Source organism: Trachurus japonicus, chromosome 16 (assembly GCF_045865225.1).
Source record: "Trachurus japonicus isolate A0001 chromosome 16, Traja_1.0".
NCBI lineage: Eukaryota > Metazoa > Chordata > Actinopteri > Carangiformes > Carangidae > Trachurus > Trachurus japonicus.
In genome coordinates this window covers 9,335,121-9,362,584 of record NC_140922.1, presented here as the reverse complement: position 1 = coordinate 9,362,584, position 27,464 = coordinate 9,335,121, and the positions used below count along the sequence as shown (strand labels likewise).

The 27,464-nt window shown below is 43.0% G+C and overlaps 1 protein-coding gene across 1 annotated transcript in view; it reads right to left on the bottom strand.

The window, feature by feature from the left end:
* LOC146971697 (polycomb protein SCMH1) overlaps positions 1-25,059 on the bottom strand; it is a 62,954-nt gene extending 37,895 nt beyond the window's left edge. Inside the window, exon 1 of the mRNA XM_085801117.1 lies at positions 25,042-25,059. The gene's annotated coding sequence lies outside the window, so the exon portion shown is untranslated. The remainder of the gene's footprint in view (positions 1-25,041) is intronic.
* Between the last annotated feature and the right edge of the window lie 2,405 nt (positions 25,060-27,464).

The window sequence follows — 27,464 nt, the reverse complement described above, 5'->3', positions numbered from 1 at the left end:
GCAGTTTGCGGTGTGCCCACATGGGTCACGACGAGGCATGTGTGTGTGTGTGGGTGCTCGGTTTTAGGAGGGTAGGACGGGGGGACGGGGGGACGGGAGTAGGGCGGAGAGAAGTTAGGGACATGATGATAAGGGAGAGACGTACTGTAGGAGGGCAAGAGGTGGGAGTTGGGGGTGGGGGGGGTTGATTGAGGTAAGTGGGAGAGATGAGGAGAGCTGAAGGATGGACAGATGAATGGAGGGAGGAAATGAAGGAGCCGGTACGCACATAAACACATGCGAGACGAGCACAAGCACAAGCACACTCACACACAACACAACCACTCCAAGTCACCCTATTATTATCATTATGCAAGTGTGACTGCAAATGGTCCCCCTGAGCAACAACAAGACTGAGCAATGAGCCCATAAACAGATATGTGTAGCAGTGTTGGCATTTTTGATGAGGCAGCAGCCACACACACACATCCATTCACACACACACACACACACACACACACACACACACACACTCCTCTTTCCCTTCGACCTCTGCTCTCTGAGGGAAGGCAGTGCTAGCACACAGCCTGCCGTAGGGACTGAGCGACAGTGTGCCCAGCTGCATGCCAACTGCGCCCGCGGGCTGCCCTAGCCCATGCACCCAAGGGAGCACACTGCCTCTGCCGTGCTCTATATCACCATCTCTCCTTTTTCTTCTCTTGTCCTCCCTCTCAGCCACTCACTGTCCTTCTCCCTTCTCCCAACTGTTCTTAATCTCCCCCCTCTCTCTCTCCTGCCGCTGACTCTCTTGCTCCTCCGTTCTTTCTGCACCCCATCCTTCTCTCCCTCTCACTCTTACTGCCAGTCCTAGAGAGTGAGTGACAGGCTGTGAATTGCTCTGAGGCTATACCCAGATAAAAGGCAAGGAATGCACATAAGTACACACGCACGCACGCACGCGCGCGCACACACACACACTTCATCGGGTATCACATCCACTGTCACATAGATAGACACAAGTCCTGCCATTCCTGTGTCGGTGAAGGCAATACACACTCCACACAACTGAACGTGGAGTGACAATCTCTTTGTCCAGTCCGCCCCTGATGCCTGTGTGCTTGGTCACTCACTGTAATGGCACCCAGCATCCATCTGAGTGTGTGTGTGTGTGTGTGTGTGTGTGTTTGACAGAGAGAGAGAGAGAGAGAGAGAAAGCGTGGGTGCGAGACTGAGACAGAGAGGGACACAGAGAGGGACAGATTGAAAAAGAGTGTGTGCGCATGATGTGCATATGTGTGTTTGTATGTGAGAGGGAGAGATATTGCGTCTCACAGTGTGCGGTGTCAGGTCTGGCTGTGTGAGCTGACACTGATTATAGTCTTCACAGCTCACTCCCATCACAGGCAACTATAGCCATGGCCAAAGCCCTATATTTCAAAAAGTTGCAACACTGTGCAGGATCCAGAATTGCTTTTATGCCTCCAGCAGCTCGGCCGGTGGCTTCCCGGAACAAAATTTAGAAGCCACACTTTCAGACGGCTTGGCTTGAAAACACAGCATTCAGTCCTAATGGAATCTATATGAATTAAATGGTGTAATGATAGGGCTGAGCACAGTGCACAACATCACAGAATGAATTACTCCACCTTAAATGTTGGCCCAATTTTCTCAAGAGATGCTTTTGACAATCAAATGAAAAAAAAAAAAAAAGTCAACCATTTCAGGCTGGATTGAACCACAGGATTTTATTTTTATTGGTGCTGACAAAAATGTGTGATAGCATGGAGTTACTGCTCAGACTCCTAAGTTGGTACTGAGATGGCACATACAGTTCCTAATTTAAATCAAAAACTAGTCACACTACTTCACTGCTGTCAAAACGTCCAGATATTACCAGCCAATTATCATTTAAATATGTAAATACAGTACATATGACAAGTGTATATTTATGCATACAGCCAGTTATGACTGCAAAAATCATAAACCCCAAGAGTTTTTGATGGAAAACAGCTCTGGCCCGCTCTTGTTCCTGTCTTTTGTGGCAAATGATAGGCCGTACTCCAGAGTGTATAATTATTGTAACAAGCCTTCTGTCTTCCCCTGTATACACCAATGACGAGGAAGCATTCAGAAAAACAAACAGTGACACTGACGACTGATGCCTACTCTTAGATGCTCACACTGAAAGGCTACCAAACCGTAAGACTCCTTTCTCTGTGTGGACCCTCTCTTTTTTTTCTTTTCATGTGCTCTCTCTTTTCAGTGTCATTGACTGCTTTATGCCAGATATAAAAACCGATGCATGGCCAACGGAGCACATAATGGGCAGATTTGACTAACGTGTCAGTGCAGAGGAGTGAAAAAAGAGGAGAGTGGGAGGGAGGGAGGGAGGGAGGGAGAGGGTAAGAGGGTGGGTGAGGGAGCAGAGAGGAGAGAGGGAGGCAGAGTGATTGAAGGAGAGAAAAAAAAGAGAGGGTAGAGAGGCAGAGGCAGAGGGGTGGTGACCTGTGCCCCGTCCTACAGCGGAGGTAGCCGTCCTGGCATCTGCAGGCACAGCGGGCATCGGATGACATGCTACACGACTCGCAGGCTGTGTGACTGAAGTCGACTGGACCGGCACGTTCATGTTGAGTCGTGGTGGAAGAGACTCCGCTGTCAGATAAAGTGACTCTCTATCAAACGAGAGCAGATGATAAACCGAGTGGACATCCAGTCTGAATCAGTCTGAATCACGGGCGGAAGCGACTACGAGCCAAAAAATCCGAGCAGGCGCTGCAGTGAATTGGGACTGACTTTGAGTCAAAACCCACGCGGGCTCGTTGCGCGATCGAACAGAACAAGCATTGAGAGTCCGGGCCATGCATCACCCTCTCAACCTGACTCGCCCAGATTCGATTGAAGCTGACGTGAGCGACGCTGCGGACCCCATTGAGAATCTTCGCTCTGAGCCTAATTCTCCACTCTGTCATGTGAATCACGTACACCATGAGCACAGTTGACTCCAGCTGATGTGTGCTGACATGTAAGTGCCCATAGTATGAATGTTAAATCCGGCGCCGTGCTTCCATCATTCATGTGTAAACTCCATGCTGAGTGTGTGTACAGTGCATTAATCCCTTTCTGGAGATGATGTAAGTGGAATACAGCAGAGGTCAAGTGTTGTCTATAGCTAACTACTGGCCTCCGCATAATGTAATGAATGCATTAGTTACATCACCGCGTCAGACTCTTCATAACGTCTTGAAAAACATACAACATACTGTAAATGCCTTAGGCTTATATTACTGTGTATATGAAGTAACTACAGCAGCAGTATATGATGGAAATAACTACATTGACTGTATAAAGTCATTTGGAATTGGCTGCCATCACAGATCATCGTGGGTTACATCCGGCTATCATCAGCTTATGAAACATTTGTCAAGGCTAAATACAATGCAGTAAAGCTGACAGGCTTCGTAAAACCTGAGTGAAGACCTTTCAGCATCCCACCTCTAAACGCACTCATTCACAACAAGAATGGAAAATGAGTCACACACAGGAAGTGGTATTTTGAAAAATAAAGGAAGTTATTTTTAAAAGTTTTTTTTTAAAAAGGCTGTATAGAGAAATAACTATTGCATTCACAGGTAACCGACAAGTAGCTCCATCTCCTTGTAAAATCACAAAATACAAGAATTAAATCCAAGGTTAAGGGGGGAATGGGATCACATGTCATCATATCATGTATTTTTCAGAATTTTTCACATGTTAGATTCTTTCCAGCGAGTTTCCTCAGCAAGTGAAACACCTCTTTTGCCAGCACAGAGAATCATCTTGGATCTCTGCCCGTCTTGACACCTTTCCACACCTGGCCAGGAAATGTAGGTGTAGGTGACTGTCCCATTTTCTGATTTGGGTAAGTCACAAAAATTGAGCAAAAGAGAGCTCATTACCTAACCTAAAAATGTCTTTTTTGTCATGTTTTACTTAAAGGTGCAGTGTGTAAAATTGTGGGAAAACCATCTAGCGTTCAGATTCTAGATCGCAGTGCTCACTCACTCGCTCGCACTCCTGTCGGCAAAATGATGGTTGTGTCTGAAGACAAAAAAACTTGTTTACCACGACTGGGAGTAGGGCATGGAGCGAGGTGAAGATCTGAACCATTTTACGATACAGTATATCTGCTGTTTCCTCCTTCTTCTTTCCTTCTGCCTTCTTCTTCGTCGGTTTATTTATGAACGCGAAACTCTCTCTGTCTGGCTGGATTTTCCATTCGGGCTGCCGTACAAACATGGCGGCGCAAGATGGCGACACTCTCTAAAGCAAGACCCTTGTTATATGTACGTATATACATATATATATATATATATATATATATATATATATATATATATATATATATAAAAGAATAATTAGAAGGTTACGAAAACCAAACAAATCTTATTTCATAGCGATTATTCACCACTTTATTTTCCCATGATCCATTGCGTCACACCACCCCGGAAGTCGGTTGTTTACGTAGCAACAGCTAGCGGCTAACGTAGCAACCGGACATCCACAATAGAGGCTGACATTTTATCGGGATTCCCGCGGGATTCGGGAGTCAATTTATTTTGAATCACGTGATCGGGACGTGACGGGAAAAAATGTAAACGGGAGTGAACGGGACCGGGAGTCAAAGCGCGACATTCAAAGAAGCACAAGCCAGGATGGTGCGCTCAAAACGGTCCAAAAGTTTTAAGTGTGTGGACTGATGCACACTGCACACCCTCAGTGATCACTGTCCTGGCTCCGTAGAGGTGTACCTAAATCAACATACCGGTAGGGAAACGTTTTCCGCCAGTCAGACTGACTCAGAGGAGTCAGCTGATGCGGCGGCGGCGTAATCTCCACCTCGCATTAAACAGCTGATGCACACTGCACACCGCACACCCTCAGTGATCACTGTCGTGGCTACGTAGCGGTGTGTAACCTGTGTAAATCAACATACCGGTAGGCAATTAAACGTTTTCCGCCAGTCAGAGGAGTCAGCTGATGCGGCGGCGGCGTAATCTCCACCTCGCATTAAACAGGTGATGCAGACAAGCAAAAAATAAAGAAAGAAATCCACAACTCTTGCGATTGGCTTTATGGTCGTTACAGGCTCCATTCATAAAATCTTTAACTTTCCTTGAGTTGTTTGTGCATCCAACAACAGCACATGTCGTACCGGAGGACATTCTATGAACTTGTAATAATAATAAAAACACTTCTAAGACAGACTGCTAGGCTAGCTCCATTCTGCTTGAAGTGAGACAGAAGTGCGAAACCGTCTTGTCGGTGAATTGAGTGTCATGGCGACGCCCAGCGGCGTTCTACGGAAAGTGGTGAATACACTTAAGATTTTGCCAATAAACCTTGCCAATTATTACACACTGAACCTTTAAGAGTGAAATCAATTTAACTTCATGCTAAGTCTTGTCAGATGAGCCATACAGAAGCCAACGCCTGCTCCTGAATGACTCCTCTTTCTTTTTTAAGGGGGGATGAATTTATTTAACATCAGAAGTCTTCAGATACTCTTCCCTCATGTTGGGTGAGCCGATCAATACTGATGCAACATCCCAACTTTCGGATTTCTTACTTTAAAAAAGTTGTTCTGTCATCACTGATAGGACCATGCCACTAGAATGATGCATCGAAGTTTGTAAAGTGGTATTCCCCCGTCACTGCTGATGAACCATTGCGGTGTTGATTGGCTCCAGATGTCTGCTTTTTTAAGCCCTGATGTCATTTTCTACGGTTGGCCACTGCTCTGCACAAACACATAGTGGAAGAGTACTGGTAGACACACATGCAAGGAGCAGGTGTATGCCGTAGTGGTACAGTCCTGGTCCTTACCCCCCCACCCCCCATCCCACCCCCTGGACCTCTGCTGTTTAATGACTGTGGTACAGCCCCTTACGCTGTGGCTTTGCCCCACCTCTCCTGCCTTTCCCAGCGTTTGAAATGTGCCAGCCAGATGTTCGGGGCTTACACCTGTAGGAGACACAGTCTTTGACATGTTCTCTGTGGATGTGTGATGAGCGCACACACACGCATTGACGCACACACACATAGATATTATCACATATGATTGATCCTACATGTTTGCAGACATACACACGTCCAGAAGTGCACGTTTATGGACGTGCCAACAGATGGGCCAGCAGACACTAGCCAGCCAGCATGCAGACACACACAGCCAGACACAGAGCTCCGTCTTTAACCCCTCGTTGACAACTGTTCACTCACCCACATTTTTGGCTCCAACGTGAATTTCGGGACGCTGGTGGGGGTGGCGGGGCGCCCGGCTCATGCCACCCTGGTGCTATACACCTCTCTCCCATGTCTCGCCCTCTCTCTCTGCCTCCTTTTCTCTTTCGATATTGTGTGCCATTACGCTTTAGCATTTTGTAACTGGAGACTGTCTGTCTGGCTGATGTAAGCTAATGGAGAAGAGCAAGCATATGGAGAGGCTATAGGAGAGACAGTCTTCCTTCCTCGCATGCTGCTGTCAGAAAGCATACGGGCCTGATTAACGACAACAGCCACAAAAGCTCTTTATGCATTCTCTCCCCTCTGCTGGCCCGCTGCCAACTCACCCTCAGGGAAGGAGAGGTATACACGGTGTGAGGAGACTGTGTGTGTGTGTGTGCGTGACAGGGAGAGATAGAAGAAGGTGAGGTATGTAATATGTTCTGATTTTGTGTGTGTGTGTGTGTAAGAGGGCGAGAGAGGGAGGCAGGTGTGAGAGGGAGCATTCACAAAGTGCTAAAGAGAACAAGAAAGATGCTGCAAACCCAATTCACAACTCTCCAATCCTCAATGTGAAACATACAGCTGCTTTACTCACGTCAGATATTTATAATGTCTATCAACAGCTCTCAAAGTGACCTAAACGTAACCCTTGTTCTCGTCGAGACTGTTGTACCAAATATAATTGGGAGTCGGATGAAAATAGCCCTAAAACTTTATATCTCTTTTAGGTTGTGTTTTGGGTTTCAAGTCTCCACTGATGCTGAATATTTGTGAGTGTGTGTGTGTGTGTGTGTGTCTGTGTGTGCGTGTGTGTGTGTGTGTGTGGCTAGCTAGCAGCTATCTCCCCTCGCTCCTAACACAGAAAGGTTGAGAAGAGCCATCTTTCATCTCCTCTGCATCATCACAGCGTCTGCATTATTAATGGCCCTGATTACTGTAATCAAAAATTCTTATTTATTTGGAGGAGTCGGAGGAGGGGGAGGAGGCAGCGAGGCCTGGGCTTCTCTCTCCAGACAAAAAACCTTTGGTCTCCAGCTTTAATTTTTCAGAAAAAGAGATGCCGCAGTGCCCTATCTTCCCCAAGTTTGGAGCTAAGCTAGTTAGGCGCACATAAACATGCAAATACTGAGGCACAGGCGTTCAAACTTTTTCTCTCTCTCAGTCTTTGAGCATCATGTACACTCACACACACGCAAACACACAGCAGCAGCAGGATGCACATGCACACACACACATAGAAGTAACTGTCAATAATAGCGTCTTAACGAAGACAATCATCTAGACCTCCAGACAGCCAAAATGATAAAAAGCAGAATGCACTCATCCCTGCCTTTCATCTGGTTTTGAGCTTCTTTTCCACCGCCTTTCCCTCCTTCAATAAAGTCTGTCTGTTTCCTTGCCTTCCTCATTCTCCTCCTCCTCCTCCTCCGTTGCTTCCTCCACCATCCACTCCACCCTGTCTAATCTTTCCAGGCACTGCCATTTGCATGCAAATAGTCCATTACCCAGTGGCAGGGAGACACAGCCAGGAGCTCACTACTAGGTAATCAAGGACAAAAGAAGTGAAGGAGAGATGCGAGAAAAGAACAGGGGGGAAAAGAGAGAGAAAGACAGAGCGGAGAGAGAGAGAGAGCAGTGAAAGATCACAGGTGAATTAACATTAAGAATGAAAAGCACAGAGCGACTCGGCAGAATGAAGGGAGGAAAGAAAGAAAGGGGAGGTGGGTCGAGGAGAAGAGAGGAGAAATGCAGCGCGACTAGTGGAGAGATGACGTGTTTGAAGAGGTGATTGGAGGCAAGAATCTTTGTAATGTAAAAGTTACATGTTAAGTTGAGGACTAGAATGAGCAGAGTGCAGCTCCGAGTGTGAGAGGGATCAAAGAACACTTTATTGCAGCTTGTCAGCCTGTCAATCTACTGCAGGTTTATGAAATAAAAGACTGTTACCCTGAAGTAAGCATCCAGAGGAAAGGTTTCTCCCTGCATGTTTTGTCTGCATTTTAAAGAACAGCTTGCAACAAATAGCTTGTCACTGTGGCAGTGCCCATAAAAGGGCAAATTTGTAGCATTTGAAAAAGGTACATTTCAAAGGAATTAAATGCACACCTTGACATTTTGAATATATCTGGTTATTTTTTGTCAGCACATATTTGTCACATCGAGGAAGAAAACATCTGCTCGGCAGTTTTCGTAAATAGTGCTCACATTGTTAACATTGCTTACAACAAGTGCAGTGTGTTTTGATGATTGTGAAGGACAAGCGGCGCAACATTTTTCCACGCTGCAAAGTGCCGGCCATTTAAACCTCAGTGTGGAATAATGTAGGTGCATCGATTTGAAGCACATATTTGTCACTTAAGGTATTCAGTCTCTCTAATTACACAAACCACATATACTATGGACACAGTGTGAGCACAATATGATGGTGATGTGATAGATGGAGTGCAAAGGAGCCTTTAATAGTCAATATGCATTAGTTGAATGAGAGAAAATTCATTGACAGCATTTTTAATAATTATTTGAGTTTTTCCTGTTGTTATTTGATTTGTTAAGAAAAAATGTCAAGCATTTTCTGGTTTCACATTGAATGTGTCATTTTCTTCTGTTTCTTTCAAAATTAAATATGTATCCTGTTAATATCTTTCTTGGACTGTGCCAGACAAGACAAGCAATTTCAAGATGCTACCTCAGGCTCTCCAAAGAAAAAAAAACTCAGTTTTTCACTACTTATAGACTGAATGACTAAATTATTAATCATTAGGACTTGAAGTTGCAGCATCTTGAAGCTCTGTGTGGCTGTACTCAAGTGTTAATATCAGAACGCTAATATGCTCACAACAACGCTGTGAACACGTGGATCCTGGCGTAATGTTTATCGCATTTATCATCTTAGTTATGTGTGTTAGCGTGCTAACATCCACTAACCAAATGACTGGGCAAGAAAACTAAATGACTGAACTAAATTTAATGCTGATGCATTAACTAGATGTTGAGATATTTTACAAGTGACAAGGGGAACTATGCAAGTCTGGTCGCTTTTCCGTTGTTTTGCTAACCCTCCTCCCGGCCATGTGCATTTGTTTTCAACGAAGCTGGCGAGAAGGCAAACCATGGAGCAGTGGATAACGGTATTTATGTTTTACGATATGTACTGTATATTTGTGTAGTCTTATCTGTCATAAACAAGAGATTATGGATTATGGGGCGTGTTTGTGTTGTGATGCCGCCGAGACAAGAGCTGGGACAACGGGTTGGAAGCGCGGATCTTGCAAGGTTGGTTTTCAGCCAAGAGACTTTAGGTGGAAGGCAGAGGGCTTCCATTCTCCCCAACTACTCTGAAGTTGTTTAGGGTAAAAGTCTTGCATCCTCTTTAACAGCAATTTATTCATTGTGTGTTGAGATATTAAAGGCCGCAGTTGAGCCATGCTACTAACGTGGCTAAAAAAAGGTGTAATGCTGAACAGTTCTAGTGGCTTAAATATGAGAATTTGCTGTATTAATGCCTTTGTAAATTTTGCATCTTTCACTCTGCTAGTTGGACAGAGCAAGCGATTTGACAATGTCGACTTTGGTTCCAATAAACAGCTGTTTTTTTTTATTATTTTGCCACATTTTACAGATTAACTGACTTGAGTCAATTAATAAAAGAAAAAATTGGCAGGTTAATCAATAATGTATGTAATCATTATATTTGCAGCTCTAGATACAAGGCAATATTTTATTCCTTTTACTCAGTTCATGCAATTAATGGTCTTGTCTCTTAAATCCCAGCCAAGCATCTATTCTCAATTAACGAAAAAAGTTTTTTTCCAACAAACCGCTCCTCTTGAGGGCTGAGCAACAGCGACGGAGCTCTGCAACAAGAACTGTTTGTATGTAAAAGCTGGATCAGTCTATTTTGTCACTTGCATGGAAAATAAGATTGTCTCTTAATTATGAAACGACTGCAAACAGATGATGACATCTAAGGGAAACATTTTTGAAAAAGTTTTTTTTGGGTTTCGCTCTTTTCACCCTGCAGTGTCCGTCTTTCCTTCTTTGCTTTCCCGTCACCTGTTGGCACAACCTGTGTCACCTTTGCACCTTCCGCTCCACTTCCACATACCTTCAGCGTCTCTTTCTCGGTTTCTCTCGATAGACGCTTGAAGTAGCTAAACGTCTCCTCGTGGGAGAGGAAGAAGTGCATGAACGTCAAAGGAAATGAGCCCCCCCACCACCACCACCACCGCCGCCGCCGCCACCCAACTGCCGCCGCCACCTCCGAGCCCCTCCTGTCACCCCTCCTCCTCTCTGCGAAGCGGTTGATTGCGGCCCGTTTGATGTCCTAAACGCGGCGTGCTAAGATTTGCTCTCTGTTCCTCGCCGAGCCCGTTTGAAGCTCTGCATGAGCGACACACATTTTCGACGTTACACTCTGCTAAAACGGGCAATTATTTTTTTTCCCCCCTTTTTTATGTTCGGCTTTGGAATCGCGGCGCATAAGGAGGTGGTAGAAGAGAGAGACAGGGAGGGATGACTTGCACCCACACAATCCTCTAACTAAGACGTAAATATGCATGGTGCAAAGACCTTTCTTCTGAGACAGACACTTTACTGTTTCCTAAACTTTTTTTTTCTTTTTTTCTGTCACAAGCATTACTGAAATTACACCTCCTGCAGATATCACCAGCATGCACCTATTAAGACCCATATATTACTGTCAGTAGTGCTTGGTTGAACCTGCCTCAACCACTTCTCAGCATCTCTAAGCACTTTCATAAGCTTCCTGTGTCGGTCGTGGGAATATAAAAGAGTCCTTCGTGATACAAGTTGCAGTAAAGGGGTTTATTCATTGTATGAAGAGCTACTGAAGCCGCCCCAGGCTCGCTTCTTTCTACACCCACTACAGCAGCTCAGAGACAGTGGCTTGGAAAAAAAAGCTCTAGCCTTGGACCTGCTCCTCACCCACCCACTCGTCTCTATGTGAAGCAAGGTCACCACTTATGTAGGTTTATCATTTCACAGACTTGCATTTGACACATAGTTGATCCAGGAGCTCTCTCAGACTGTAATATCTCTGGCTGCTGGTTTTTAGTTCCGTGTGCTATGGCACATTGCTGCATATGCAAACATGTGCTTGTTAACACACACACACACACTCGCATCCACAGACGCACACCCCGGCGTACATGCTCACTGAGACGCGCACACTTCTCTCAGAGCTTGGCCTAAGCCCAGCATTGCACTCCCCTTTTATGACCCGTGCTTTATGGTTTATTTAAAAAGTAACAGTCCCTTTATAGGTCATTAAAGCAGAAATAAAAGACGGCAGACGGCCCGCAGTGGATAGAGGAGCGAGGAGACGCCAGCCAGATTGGCTTGAAACAGACACACGTACGCACACGCAAACGTATGCGAGAGTGCATCCGAGGGCAGGGGCTGTGACCCTCCTGGTGAGAGTGGGTGGCTGCACATCATCACTTTGCACATCATTACCCTGGTCATACACTGTGTCACGACAAACCGTATAGGAACAACAGACACGTGTACATATGCAGCAGAGATGAACACATGATGTGTGTGAGGACAACAACAACAACAACAACAACAAAAAACTAGAGGTGTGGCAATTCAGAATCGATATAAAATGTCCCAAAATCGATTTAAAAAAATAAAATAATGGAACAAATCTGCTGGCTGTCGGCCTCCATTTCCTTAGAATTTAAAAGGCAGCATGTTTAACTGCACTATTTTTTTTAATAAAGAGGCACTTTTAATTTTGTTACTTAAGCAATATGTGATATCACTTTTATGCAACAGTTTCAACAATTCCATCTAAGCATGGATAAATGTTTCAAATTCAATAAATGTGAAAAAGACACTTTAGTCATTGTGTCTTGCAAAGCAGACTGGAGTAGATCATGATAATCCTTTGCACACAGATAGACTGAAGCAGAAATCATTGTAAATCAAATCGTTTTGAATCGAATCGTAGCCCCAAAAATCATAATCGAATCTAATCATGAGATAGTAAAAGATTCCCACCCCTAAAAAAAACACTGGCACTCCTCTGCCCACCCTCCAGGACTTGCACTCTTCAAGAACCAGGAAACAGGCAGAGAAAATCATTACAGATTCCTCACACTCTGTCTGGACACCACCTTTCTCAACTCCTCCCCTCCAGCAGGCGCTGCAGAACCATGTCCTCAGAAACCACCAGAGCTGCTTCTTTTCTCATGTCATCATCCTCATGAATAGCTGATCGGGATCATCTGATCGAGGGGAGCGTCAGCATGCAGCTCCTAGTTGTTTGTGTTCACATACTCGGCCAGCGGACCTCGTTCTGTTCTGATCCGGGTGCATTAATTACAGCGTATTCAAGACGGATGACTCAATGTGATAATAGATGAAAATGTGCAGCTAACACGCATCGCGAAACGTATATGTACAGTCAAGAGGGGGCTCACATAGCAGACATACTGGCAGGCGTGCACAACTCACATGTAATTTCATCCTTTCAGGTTCTCTCTCTCTCTCTCTCACACACACATACACTTAGCCTCTTCTCATTCACACACACTTTGACCTGTGCATGATGGCGAAATGGGCATGATTAACTGAACAGAAATGTCAGCCGAGAATAATGGCTGAAATGTAATTACTGAGAAAATGTGGTCCATGGAGAGACGAGGAAGACAGACAGGGAAGGAGAGACAGAGAGAGACGGAGAAGAACTGAAAGAAATAAAACTAAATAAATATACGACTGTATTCTGTGAGTTTACTGGTGCTGTGTCTGTGTCCCACAGTTAGAACAGTGTTATTAATACGTTGTTAAACACACTTCTCAGCACATTTCAATCAAAGTTTATGTGCTAGAATAATTCCATATGTCCATAAATAAAAATCTTGTGCACACACACACACAAACCACTGTTTTATGTGTCTGAAAACAAGCGTGCACACATGTTCAGATGAATTACAGCGATATCTCTGAATTCCATATATCCAGTCAGCTACATGATTGACTACAGTGCCAATAGAATTGCCTCTGTGTCTTTCTGGGATCGTTAATCTTAATGCATATCTTTGGAGAAATACATATATAACAAACAGATTTATTACTCAGATTATGAACTACACTGCATGTGTGACTATAAGTAGAGAGAATAATTGAGTGTTAGTTTGTACGTAGCACGTTAGTTCTGCCTCAGAAATTTTCTGTGACTAAAAATAAATCTTTGTCTAATTTAGTGTAATGTCCTTGGACTGACGTCTGAAGAATGGTGGTGTGCACACATGTGTAATTGTGTATGAGACAAAGACAGGGGGAGAAACGGTGACAGGGAGTGGGTGTGTACATGTTACACTTCGCATTGTGAGAGAGAGAGAAAGGCAAAAAGGAGGAAGGAGGCTTCAGTGGAGAGAGGATTTATTTTTTAAAAAAAGAAAGAAAAGAAAGTGTTTCTATACATGAGAATAATTCGCAGTGCAGTCCAGACTGGGATCATTAGTCGTCTTTGCTAGTGATGTGTGAGATTTGTGGTATGTGTGTGTATGTGCTATATCAGTGTGTGTCATCGCATGTACATGTGGACCAATTTGAAATCATTTGCTTTCAGGAGCAGGGTTGCAGCAACCCTCTTCTCTCTCTCTCTCTCTCACTCTCTCTCTCTATCAGCTCATCTCTCTCTCATCTAACCGACCACAGAAGGAGGGGAAGACAGCGAGGGAGAGAGAGGGCACAGAGAGCGAGGCCATAGTCTTATTAGTGATAATGAGAGAGAGCCACTCTGCCAATTTACATCCGTAATCTGATATTAGCTCCTGCCACCCGCACTAAGAGAGCACACACTCACACACACAGATGTAGCCAGGGCGTGCACACACACACACACACACACATTTGGAATTAGATATTCATATCAATGAAAAAAAAGCAGGATTGCTTTTGGGTAAAAACTATGGTGGCCCCTGAGGACATGGGAAATATTCTCCAAAAACTAGAGATATATCAAAACACATACAAGACACAGCGTTATAATCATTACAGTGCAAGTGGAGCGCATTTCTATAAATGATAGTACCGTACTTAAACTCTAGTGTGTGCTGCACACTAGTTGCAGCAGATTCAGTGTATATTTCTTTAATTGATTAAATCCTTGTTTGTGTCTGAATGTGTTGTTTTGTGCCACCATATATTGAATATCTGTTAAATTATGTTTTTCTATTTAAAAGAGGCTGATCTATAGACTAAAGGTACTGCACCCAATAGATTTTTGATTCGGATGAGCTTGAAATCATTCAAGTGAAAATACGAAATCATCAACAATATGCCAGTTGTGTACTTGAGAATGAAAGAAAAGGGTCAATACCTGCAGACTGCCAGAGCTGAAACAAATGTTTGGGTTGTGAATCTTTGACAGTCATGCCATTCATAATATGAAACAACACATTTTACTCTACAGCCACAGGCTGCGATCACCAATCAGAACCCCGGAACCTTTGAAAACACAGGATCATGAAAAAGAGAAAACTTTTGTTTGTATTTTACAGATTTTCATATTCTGAGGTATAGTCAAGGAAATACATTATATTAAAAAATAAATTTTCATGACATTATAGGATATTTTGACGGTTAATTATATATTACTGATGTACTGATTGTCTCCTCTTTTCATTTGGTTGTTAGAGCTAGTGGCTGTTAGGTTACTCGGTTAGAAAATTACTTGAAATGCCCATGCCTAACCTGGTCTTACTTGAGTAACCGATTACTTTAATAAAAATAGAATGACTCATAAATGCGCTCTGTCTGTCAGACAGAGCGCATTTATGCACCGGCTGTCTCGTAGGGGGAAACTTTTTTTTTTTTTTTAGTAATTTAAGTGCTACTCAGTACACACTACATTTTGGTGACTACGCTCCATCGTCTCAGGTAATAGCCTAACTCGTAAGGTTTCAGAATGTTTGAAGGCTGAAAGTCTATTTTCTAACAGACTTGATGATACCTATTGTCTCCCTCCCTACATCTTACCCCAAGGAAACCACCACAGATTCTTCGAGGTGAACTTCGAAGTTCGAGGCTCAATCCAAAAATGCTTTTACACAGCAAAAAAACATGTTGTTTGATCCAAAACTGTTCAACACTACGAAAAAAATCCGAACCATGGCATGATTATGTAGTTTGATCCGACTCTAGACTGTGCTCTAACATGCCATTTTTAAAATCCTAGGTTAACCGGGTAATAATTCGTAATCGATTAGCAGATTGCCTCCTCGGGTACTCGAGTACCCGGGTAACCGGGTAACCGTGCACATGCCTAGTGGCTGTTACATAAAGATGTATTGTTTTACATTGTGAATATGAGGGTTCATGACCAAAATGTTGTTGCACCTTCCTCGGGTGTGCATTGGGTAACATTTTGTTTGATATGTAAAAATCAGGTGCACTCCTATGGAGAAGTTCATGACCACATGCAAAGAGCAAGAAGCACCCGCACTCCTGCAGTGAAACACCGACATTGACAGACTCTCTAATTTCTGCAAACCCGACAAATTCATAAGAAGCATCACGTGCACAGTAAATGTCTAAATTCTAAAATGCACTGCTATGACATATAGACAAGGAAACTCAATCTCAGCCCTCTGTTTCTACACCAAGAAACTAATGGATCCAGGAAGCTGATGGATAAAGGGAAGCAGATTCTCTGGGGCGAACACTGAAGAACATGGTTGAACACGATAAGTCCTGGCAACATGTTCATGAATATTCTCTCCACTAGAGAGGCAAACCTCTCAATTGCTCCCAATCCCTTGTGTTTCAATTAGATCCAAACCACCCAGAATCAACTAATTGTTGTGAGCACTTAAGCATGTATGGCAGGATCCCTACTGCCTATCCGCGGGCTAGAATGAGGGCTCCGACTATGAGCGTAACAGAGCATTATGCAAGCCAGAGGGGGAACCTTTTAGCTGTAACATCACACACTTTAACATACTGTCATGTACATGTATGGCAGCAGCTCTCTGAATCACTCGCCTCCACTGCAGGCTGTGGTTACACTTATACATATCGGCATCATTCCCGTTCAACTTGTATCATCCAGTCATAGTCGTGCCTGGCAGTCTGGTTAAGAGCGCCATATGGATCTACTCTGCGCAGCATTATCTAATAACAGCACATCTCACTTTAATCTGATCTGCTCAGCTCTCCGGCCTTAAAAGCACACTTTTCTTAATGCAAATGAAGTGGAATTATGATTCCACTTCATTCAACACACTGTCACTTGTTTGCAATTCTTTAAATAAATGCAAAAGTGGCAAATATGGTACAGATTCAATCAGTCTGACTGTGGGAAGGTATCGAGGAAAGTCCAAAACTTTTCAATGCAGATAACAAGCAATTAGCAGCCTGTGTGTGCAATTGTGCGAGAGTAGCTGGCTATTTTTATGTCTTCTTGATGTTGTCTATTTGAATCCAAAATTCTGTGTAGTCACTTCACTTGCCATCAGAAATATTTTATGTCTGGTCTGCTCATCAATGCATTCATCTTTAACTCCAGCCATTAATTCCTTTTGAATTCAAAGCTCTTTTTTTGTTATCATTTGTCGTTGTGTAAAATGTGCCTGTCTAGTTTTAACTAATATGTGGAACTGTGGCCACTGTTCATTTTTCAAACAACATTTAAAGTATTATCTGTTCCTTTCAGAAAGTGACAGCATTTGTGCCTCTTTTTGATGAAGGTATTTTACTGAAATTGACTCAAAATTGGACAAAGGAATTTAGGGGGAAAAAAGAGCTGAAACAGTGATTCAATTTATCTGTTAGCCAATTCAAATAGATAATCAGAAACTACTTTATTTTTACTATTGTTGAATTGAACTATCCTTAGTATTTTTTCAACCCTTCTCCTTTTCTTTTTTACATGTGACAGTAAACTGAATATCTTTGCGCTTTGATTGGATAAATCAAGCAATGTGCTGTTATCATCTGGGCGTCAAGCGTTTTTCACATTTTGTCACAAAGAGTTGCTTTTTCACACCAAAAGCCACCTTGCTTCGCACATTTTCTTTCCTCCCCGGGTTTTGATACAATTAAGTCACTTGCCAAATGAAGATTGTTGCACTCCTGCTTTTGACAAACAATGTTAAGCATAACAAGTCTTTATCTGTGTGACTTCTTGGGATAAAAATCCTTTTCAAGTGACGCTGCCATAGAGACCCATGGCGGTGTCTTTATTCTCATAACTAAAGAAGAATCTATTCATCCTAAAGAGCACAAGTGTTGGAGGCATTCCAGCCTCGAGTCAGCTTTTCATCTCATAGCATTCATTTTAGACCATATGTAAATATGATGTATGTGGATAAAGATGTGGAGTCGTCCGTCAGCATGCTGAGTCAGAGTCTGGATCCAAATTGGGATATCCATCATGTAAGTGAGAAAAACACATTAATTGAATTTAAAACAAATACCGCATGGTGTGAAGGACGGTGCACAACGTACAGGCGCTTATTCAAGCAAACCACACGACCATCAACCAGCAGAACTTGTGAAGTTTTGATTCTGCTCGAGCTGTTCAAGCAGCGATTATTCCTCTGACATGGATGTCGCATTTTGGAGCGATCGAAGAGACATTCTGGCCTTTTGGTTTTCTCTATTATTGATTATAATGTAAACCTGTGACCTCAATATGTGTCTGAATCCAACAGTTTCCTCTCTTCAGTTTCCTTTTAGCATTAACCCAGCTACATTAACCTTATTTAGTGCCTAAACCCTGTTACCCTCTAGTGTGGAGAAAATATAGCCAGTCAGAGCATTGTGCCTGTGTGTGCACTGCATTTTCTGTTTGACTGAGAGTGACTTCTACTTCTCCCTTTCAATATTGTGTATGCCGTCTCCCCTGCACACTGCCAATGTACTGTAGCACACACTCTTTCTCACCAATTACCTGTCTGTATCCCTCCGTCTGTGTTGTTTGATTGAGAGAGGGTGTGAGAGGAAGAGAAAGTGAGGATGTGCCTATATGTGTGTGTTTATTTATGTGTGTGTGTGTACCTGCATATGCGAGTGCATACATGTGTGAGCGCGCAGGCGTGCGTGCGTGCGTGAGTGCGTGCGTGCGTGTATGTGTGTGTGTGTGTGTGAGAGAGAGAATGTGTGTCCGCGTCTCATTCTTCTGCCTCTGTTTCCCCTCCGGATCTCATGTATAATTTATGGTACCTCTCATGAATATGCTAATTAGCCGGCATGCAGGGAGAGGTGAGAGGGCTTCCCCTGTTCTATTCTTACATTCGTCTGATGAGAGAGGAACAGAGAGAGGGATGGAAAAGAGAGGGAGAAAGAGAGAGAGAAGGGAGAAACCGGGAATGTGTGCGTTGCTGCCGTAGAGGAAAGGGAATGGAGGGGAAAAAGAGGAAAAGACGAAGGGCAGAGAAGGAAAATCGCTGGAAGGAGAGTGTGGAAATACATTTATGAAATCCCCGGCGTTCGACAAATAAGCACTGTGGCAATATGGATGGTGGCGAGCCCATGTTGTGCTATATTGTGCTGGAGACAAATGAATCACCCATGCTGAGGGGACATGGAGAGGCGAGATTGGAAGAGGTAGTGAGAGAAACGGGGAGATAAGAGGGAAAAAAGGGGAGAAATAGTTGTCATTGTTCCATCAGCATTTCAGTCGCGCTTTTGAAAGGCTAGACAGGCAGGCAAATAGGAACGTTATTCCAGTTTCAATTGCTTCTCCCATAAATAGATGATAAGTGCCAAGTTTCTGAAGAGACGCTGAAAAACACCCTTCTGAGTAACGTTCAAGACAAAGGCAAAAAGAGAGTGACGCAAGTTCCTTGCACTAATCAGATAAATTGCAGCGAAAGAGAGGTAGAAGGTAGAGAGTTTAAGCCAATAGCTAACAAACTAGCAAACTAAACATCAAACGCTTCGTCTTCAAAGTTGCGTAACATGAAAAACCTTTTAAACCACATCAAAACCCTCACAGACAGCTGAGGGAAGATCTCACTCTTCTTTCTTCTCTCTTTCTCTTGAACTCTCTGTCAGTCTATCTGCAAGCCTTTCTCTCTCTCTCTTTTTTGTCTCGCACTCAACCCCTCTCGCTCTCTCCTCTCTTCTCCCCTCGCTCTTCTACTATCTCCCTTCTGGAGTTCAGTCATGAGGAGTGAGTCTCATGTGAAATAGGGCACCGCGGTGCAGCTCGCGTATGTGTGTGTTTGTACATGCGTGCCAGGATGTGCGCAGGGTTTGCATGAATGCATACAGTTAGCTGAGTGTGTATGTGAGCGTTTGAGGGAGTGTGTGTGTGTGTGCGCGCCCATGTGTGTGTGTGTGTGTGTGTGTGTGTGTGTGTGTGTGTGTGCGCGCACTGTCTTCCCTCCTGGCACCCTCTGGGTAGAGAGAGCATTCCAGCGGGCAGCTGATGATTCAGCATCTGTCGCCCTGCTTATGTAAGACAGCAGACACAGCACCGGATGGCTGACTGACTGAGTTAACTGACTGACTGGATGAATGGCTGAGTTACTGACTGACTGACCAACTGACTCTCTGAACCAACTGACTGATTTATTAACAGAAAGAAAAGACAGACAGACTCTCAGACTTTGACTGACTGGTTTAGGATGGGAATGAATTGAAAAAACATAAACATAAATATTTCCATTAATATAGACATAGTTATGGTGCTGACAGTCAGAAGCACATATTGAACAGCTAATTAAATATAGATTACAACAGAAGGTAGATGTGATTAGAAGCTAGGTCAGCTGCGGGCAGCATCAACTCATGCAAAGACGTGTTCGAGTGAGTCGAAAATGTTTTAACTTGAGCGAAAAATTGGTGCATATCTTCATTAAACTGATTAATTAATGTCAAGAGATGAGATAAAAGGGGTGAACCAGAGAAAAATAACAGGATGGACTGAGCTGATCAGAAACACACAGACACACGTGGAGCATCTCTAACTAACTTGTACTTCAAGTCTTGTATACAGTCTACACAGCTGGTGACAGTGGCGAATAAACAAGTGGTCAAATTTGCATAAATTACGCTGAACATAAGCCACATAACATGTGTCTTAGCTCAGTGTCTTTCTGGTGAAAGTGATGGTCTGGTTTATTTTACGTTGGACTGTGTAAGGCATTTATCTAAAACCAGCGTATTACCTGCAGTAGATCCAGATCAGCACACTGTCAGTTTAGAAAAGGCAGCCGAAAGTGCCAGCACCAAAGCTGAGCAACGCACGGCTGTGCACAGGACCGTCTAAAAGAACGTGTTTTAACCACTTATGAAAATGCTCACAGAGAGAAGCCAATATCAGTTTAAGTGTACGGTTTATTCTAATATTTTTCAAACAACCCATTCCTTTGGAGCTGCATTTTCTAAACCATCACAATGCACCCGCGGCACACGCTATGATGGGGGATCAGCTTCTTGAGTCACAAAGAACTAGGCATTGTGCGCAGGAATACTGTCATGTAACGACTGAGGAAATGTAGTTCCTAAAGGAAATTGGCTGTTTGACAGGGGAATAAAACAGTGAGAATAATCAAAGTAAAGCTGGACTTGTAGCTTTTTTTTTTCTTTTGTCCACAACAGTGCATCACTCAGCTTCTGTGCCGGGACTCCTGGCTGCTTCTTTAAACTGACAGCATGCCGATCCAAATCTTCTGAAGGTAATATACTATAAGTACCTCACACAACCCAACATCAAATAACATGATCTGTCACTTTAAGTAACTACCATATAACCTCAACATCCATGTTTCGATAGCAACTGGGACCTTCACTCGTACTCCTCTCTCTCTCTCTTCCAACATTTGTCTGCCTCCACACTGTCAGCTATGGAATAAAAAAGGCAAACATGAGGGGGAAAAAAAGAGTCGTAAAGCTAGACAATCCCAGACGTCCTGTGAGACTGAATTGTCGTATGTTCATGTGCCAAAACAGATACAGACATCCATATAAAAAAAAAAAAACACTTTGTCTGGCAAATTTATGCTGGAATTTGCCCACAAATGGCAAGAAAATGGAGTAGGGATCTATAAAATTGTTCAAAATGGCACAGAGAGAACTTCATGGGTGCAGATGAACTCTAGGTACAACCAGCTGTTACTCTGCACTGAAACTCTCACTGGATTATGAAATAATACCCGCTCCCTCCCTCGACCACATCATTTGAGGTTGTTTTTTTTTCGTGATGTTTTTCCCCCCACTGTGATGTCCTGGTTCCAATAGAAAAAAAAATAAACATGTTTAAAATAAACTTAATGGGGGTTTTTAATGGCACACCACACACCACACTATTCAACACCAACTGGCCAAGACTAAACCGACTTGGTTTAACTTGGACCTCGTGCTTGTGATGCTTAAAATCTAACGGTAACTAAAGTTTGTCCCTGCCTATACTGACAGTCTAGTTGACTCACCGGATTCGCGAAGCTGACCAACTAAGTGATCATCCTCCTGTCATGCTGACAGCTGACAGGCAACTCTGACTCACTGGCTTACTGGCTGGAGCTTAGATGGCGGATAGGTATGTTTGGCTGCACGGCCGGCTGGAGTCAAGCTAACGAGAGAGAGAGAAAGAGAGGGAGGGAGGGAGGAGCACAGAGGCAAACCAGAGTTCATTACAGTAAAGTTGGAGAGGCAGTGGTGACAGGCCCAGAGAGTGCAGAGGCAGGGAGAAATTGAGAGTGACATGAATACGCTGAGCCCCCATGCAAATAGATGCAGTTATCTAGATGGCCTAGATGAACACACACAAAAAAAACATTTGCAGTGCATTTTGCACCCATACACTGCACATGAGGCATGCAGGCTGAAGGTTGCTGGACGATGGGAGCACAGAGGACAGACTGGACGGAGGGGGAAGATATGGTGTTCGTGTGTTTATGTGTTTATGTGTTTATGGACAAGTGAGTGATTGGTTGGCGGAGTCAAAACAGTAAGAATGATCAACAAGAAACGTGGAACCTGGTGAAGGAAAGTGAAGAGAGGAGATTACGTTCAGCTGAGCTGTGGGGTGGATCAACCTCTGGGAAACATAGAAAGCGATGTCACTCAAACACAGGGCTCCCTGGCAGATGGAGCCAGGCCAAACCGATGCACGCACACAATCTCACCAAACCACCTCACACCCAGAGCCAGCCTGTAGCAGACACTCAGCCAGTAGATATGAGGTGCAATAACACCCGATGTGAGTGGGTCCCTCTCAACGCTTTAAAAAAGAACAAACCTCCAACAACACATGCAGACATGTACACACTGCGCTCTCCTATTCACACATCTCACTTTAGTGGCCACAGACAGAGGGAGGAGGAGGACTGAAGTAGAGGAGGAGGAGGAGGAGGAGGAGGAGGAGGCGGAGGGGGTGAGAATGAGAGAGAGAGAGAGAGAGTGAGAGAGAGCAAGAGAGGTGTCGCCTCTCCGCACTGATCCCTTATGCTAAGAGGGATTTGCATACATTTTTAATCAAAGCAAATTAGATCATAACCAAATTAAATCACGCTTTCCAGCCGCCCCCTTCTCTGTCTACCTCCTGTTCCATCCACCCACCTATTCCTCATCATTTAATTATAGTCACTAATAGGTATGGTTAGACAAAAAAAAAAAAAAGAAAAGAAAACTCGGCACACATATGGAGCTTATTGACAAAATATATATGTGGAATGTGTCTTTGTGGCCGTTAAATTGAATACATCCTCCTATCTAGTCAGAATAAAACATGGAAACTGGATTTCAGCATACAGTAGGCAAAACTAATTTCATATTTGTTGCAGGTTTACGTCTGCCTTGGCAACGTTCAGTAGGTTTGCTACTATAACTGACAAACGTGTACTGACAAACACATAGCGATAAATCAGATGAAAACACACACATAGAGGCGAGCGAACACACACGTTGCCTTGCAGAACAGTCACCCACCACAGAAACTAGACACCTCCTTCTGCATTCCTCTCCACACCCTATGCTGCTAAACAGATTGGTATCGGCCCCCATTGCTAGCTACTGGCCATTACACAATGACTTCCTACTGTTGTCCGATAACTCAATCACAGCCCTATTATAGGCAATCATCATGAGGTCCACCTCTTCACATGCCCAAACACACTTTGTCACAAACACAATTTGTCACGATTTCATCCTTGGCGGAAAAAAAAAAAAGTCCTCACACAGAAACGTAATTGCACGTGCACGCGTAAATTCACACACGCACACCTACGTGTAAACACAAATGCGTGCACGTACAAAAAAAAACGCACATTCATTCATGTGCATTTTTAAGTGCATTCTCTTTCTTTCCCTCTCTGTCACACATGCACAAGCACACAAGCACACAAAGGTGCCTGCAGGCCTATTTGAGATGCAGACTTCCATGTCCCAGTAAATGATATTAAAAGTCATATCATGAATAAATCAGCAGGCAGGGCCCAAACGTCTCCTCCATGACACACACTCACATACAGTAGACGGTAGAAAGAAGGAGAGGAAGATAGAGAGAAAGGGACAAAGATGTCACCATGCAGCACAGGATGCATACAAACACATACTGATATACTGTAGGTATGCACTCAACAACAACGGACAGGAAGCTAAGCTGTGAGCTATTTCAGTTACTTTCATAGTTAGAGTCTTTTTCAATCACCTTCTCAAATAATCAGGAAATTGTCTGCTCCATAAAATGTCCAAAAAGGCCGTCAAAACTTCTTGAACTCTGATAAGATTTCTTTCTTTCTCCAATTAACCCAAATATATCCAGTTCACTGACACTTAAGAGAAAAAAAACAGCAAATTAATACTATTTAGAAGCTGGAGCGAGTGAAGATTGCCAAGCAAATATATTAAATGATTAATTATTGACAGAGTTAATCATCACAGTTCATTTCTCTCAATCATCAACTGATCAGCTGTTTCACTGCTACTACCAGACATTCAGCAATACCCTGTTATGCTCGTGGCCTTCCAGTTTATTAGCCTGTCATCACACACTCTTTCCCCTTTTAAAAGGGCCAAATTGTTTTCACTGCTGCCAAACACGGTTTCTTTACAAGGGCAGGTACCGGTGAGTGTTGCTTAGCTTCAGTCATCATTGTGTTTACAAGACAAGAGGTTATAATACGGTCTTTGAGCAGCGCTACTACATCTTCAGAGCAGACTGGAAGCTACAGTGAGCCAGTATCAGACAGCAATGAGGCTTGCTGGGATTGGAGTGCTAGCAACAGCGCAGGAAAAGACGTGATAGAGGGAGGAGGAGAAAGGGTTAACACTGGCATCGCCTGCGACCACTGGAGACAGCTCTTGGTGGAGAAGTGAAATGGACGAAATGGACTGTTCTTCTCTAGACTGATAAGTAAACACCTGTTAATGGTCTCTGCTGGTTAACAACAAAACTTACAAATTGCTCCTATAAGTGTTTCATTCTCTATTTTGAACTTCAATGTTATCTTTTTTTAAATTAAAACACTGCAGAATGGAAAGGAAATTCCACTGGCGTGTTTCTTTTGAAATGTGACTCAAGTAAAGCTGTGGCATTTCTGTATCAGATTCGTGTTTTCGTCTTTGCAGTCTGCGAGGTTTGAAAAATTTAACAGTCATTTAAACAAGTAGGCTGCTCCTGCTGAGATAAATAAGGAAGATTGGGCTCAAAAACAGCACTAAGACACAATGATAGGCTGCAAGAACAAGAACATACAAAAGCAAAAATTACAAGTTTAGTTCATATAGGTACAAGCTGCTTAAATGTTCCTTGAACAAAGCAAGGACAAGTCTTTGTTGAGTCTGCATTAAGATTCTTCATTAGCAGGTGAAACTCACCTAGAGAGAGGCCCCCGCTGCTCCAAGCCATTTTAGTTCCATTAAGTTGAAGAAGAGTTCATGGAGGCACTTTGGCCCATTTCAGTTCCAACCTGAGGGAGAAATATGAGACACAAATCCTGAGGCTATGAACAGTCGTTCCACAGTATATCTAAAGGAGTGCAAACACTTAGGAGGCCTTGTAGATTAAAGAAAGAAAATGCTAGAATCAAGGCATTTTAAATCTGAGCATGCAAGTGTTGACTCCAGTGCTGGAAGGTCTGATTATTAAATTGTTGTTTTTCCTTAAGAAGTAGCAGAAGTTGTTTTAACTACATAGATGACTTGAGTTTTCATTTAAATGTGTTAAGCTGGCCCCCGACTGTATCTATGGCTGTGATTATTACTGTCTGGCACAGCTGAAGTGGTAAAATGTCATATGTATTTCAGTATTAAATGACAAAGCAGAATTAAAAACGAGATAGGACTTGGTTGGTTGTAAAAATTTCAATGATTTTGAGGCTACAGGGAGTTTGCTATGTGGTGTCAGCAATTAAAATGTTCTTGCTTTCTGTTTTGGTTAACTTCAGTTGCATTTCCTATCTGTCCAACAAACAAGTTTTTCCTTCACCTTTCGTTGCACATAAATTCATTTGCACTTGTGTTTTTAGATAAAGCACTCACGGTGTAGAGCACACAGTGGGTAATTCAGGGCCCGAAGGAATGTAGAGTATTCCTTGTTCACAGAATCAGGTCGACTGACCATGGAATATGTTTCTGCAATGCATCCAGGCTAAACTGCAGTAGAGCTGAAACACTTTCCTTTGAATTATCGAGTAATGACTAGACAGAAATTTAAATCAGCAACTATTTTTGACAAAAACAGTAAACAAAGCCTAAGTCTAGTTTTTAAAAAGTAAGAATATGCAGATTTTCTTTGTCTTTCTTTTATAGATGTTCCGATACCATTTTTTCCCTTCCGATACTGATTCTGATACTCGTGTTGTGGGAATCTGCCAATACAGAGTACCGACACGATACCACTGTGTTATATAAGAAATCATTTCACATACTGTATACATATAGATGTGACATGATTATTATTGCTGTAAGGCCTGGTTCAGGTTTAACCCTTTGTTAAACATGAATGAATGCAGCAAAAGAAAGCCATTTAACTTTCTTTTATTGTCTAGTTTGATAGTCAAACACAACTGAAAAAAGTATACTTCTAGGAAGGAGTAACAATTCCTTTAAAAACTGCTAAAGTGGACCGGGCAGTTGGAGCAGATCGAGGTCCGGCCGCATCCACATAACAAACGGACCACACCGGAGTTCAACTGTAGTCACACCACGACCAGCCCTTCAGTCAGTAGTTACCGATGACAGCACAGCGCAACTGTTTTAAGAGCGGCAAAGAAAAACTGAGTCAGCGTGTAGGATTAGTCAGAGCTAACGGAGCTAACTGGTAAACAGATTCCTTTTTCTCATACACATGGTTTCAGATTGGTACTGGACTCCAGTACTTGCCAATACACATGCCGGCATTTTTGGCCGTAACAGAGGAATTTCTGATACTGGTATTGGAATCAGAACAACTCTACTTTCTTTCAGTTTTGGGCTGATGGTCAAACAAAACAAGCAATATCAAGAAGTCGCCTTCGACTTGAGCAACTGACGATATTTCACTTTTGTTGGAAAAAAAATCGAAATGATTTATTGATTTATTGATTAACCAAGAAAATTATCATTAGATAAATTGACAGATGAAGATAATCATTAGTTTGAGCCTGAATCTGCAACTGTAAGCCACGTGACAGACATCAACACCACTAATATTCAGTTTCACAGTTAGATTGTAAATAATTGTTCACACATTTAAGTGTGATGATTGAACTTGGTGTATGCTGAAATGCAGTTAGTATGCCTTCATGACACATGCAAAGTGAGCACAGTCATGTAAATATAATAATATACTGGCATAAAAAAAAGAGGTGACCAAGTTATTTTTAGCTGCAAAAGAAAACTTGACTTGTTCCTAAATATAGTCCTGATTTCATCTTTAATTTCTGCAGGAGCTGAATGAGAGGGATGCTGAAAGGAAAGAGACATGTGTCCTCACTTATTATAGCTAATTGCTACTGAGATTTAGTGAATGCAGTCGCAGGTTGTCATTTATGGTAGCCATATGTTACTCAGCTTTTGGCTGAAGGCGGTTATGTTCACAATGAGAGAGACTTTTAGCAGCAGAAGTGTTTTTTTGTTTTTTTTAACTGAACTATTTTCTACTTAAGTACTTGGATTAAGTATTTAGATTAAAACTAAGAGATGGATACAGCAATTATAAGAGCCAGCTGCAATGTTTCTGTCACTGAATTCTCCAACCTTGTGCACACAGCACTTACTGACTTCTCTAGCCTAAAGGTAACACGGTCTAAGGGTGTTGT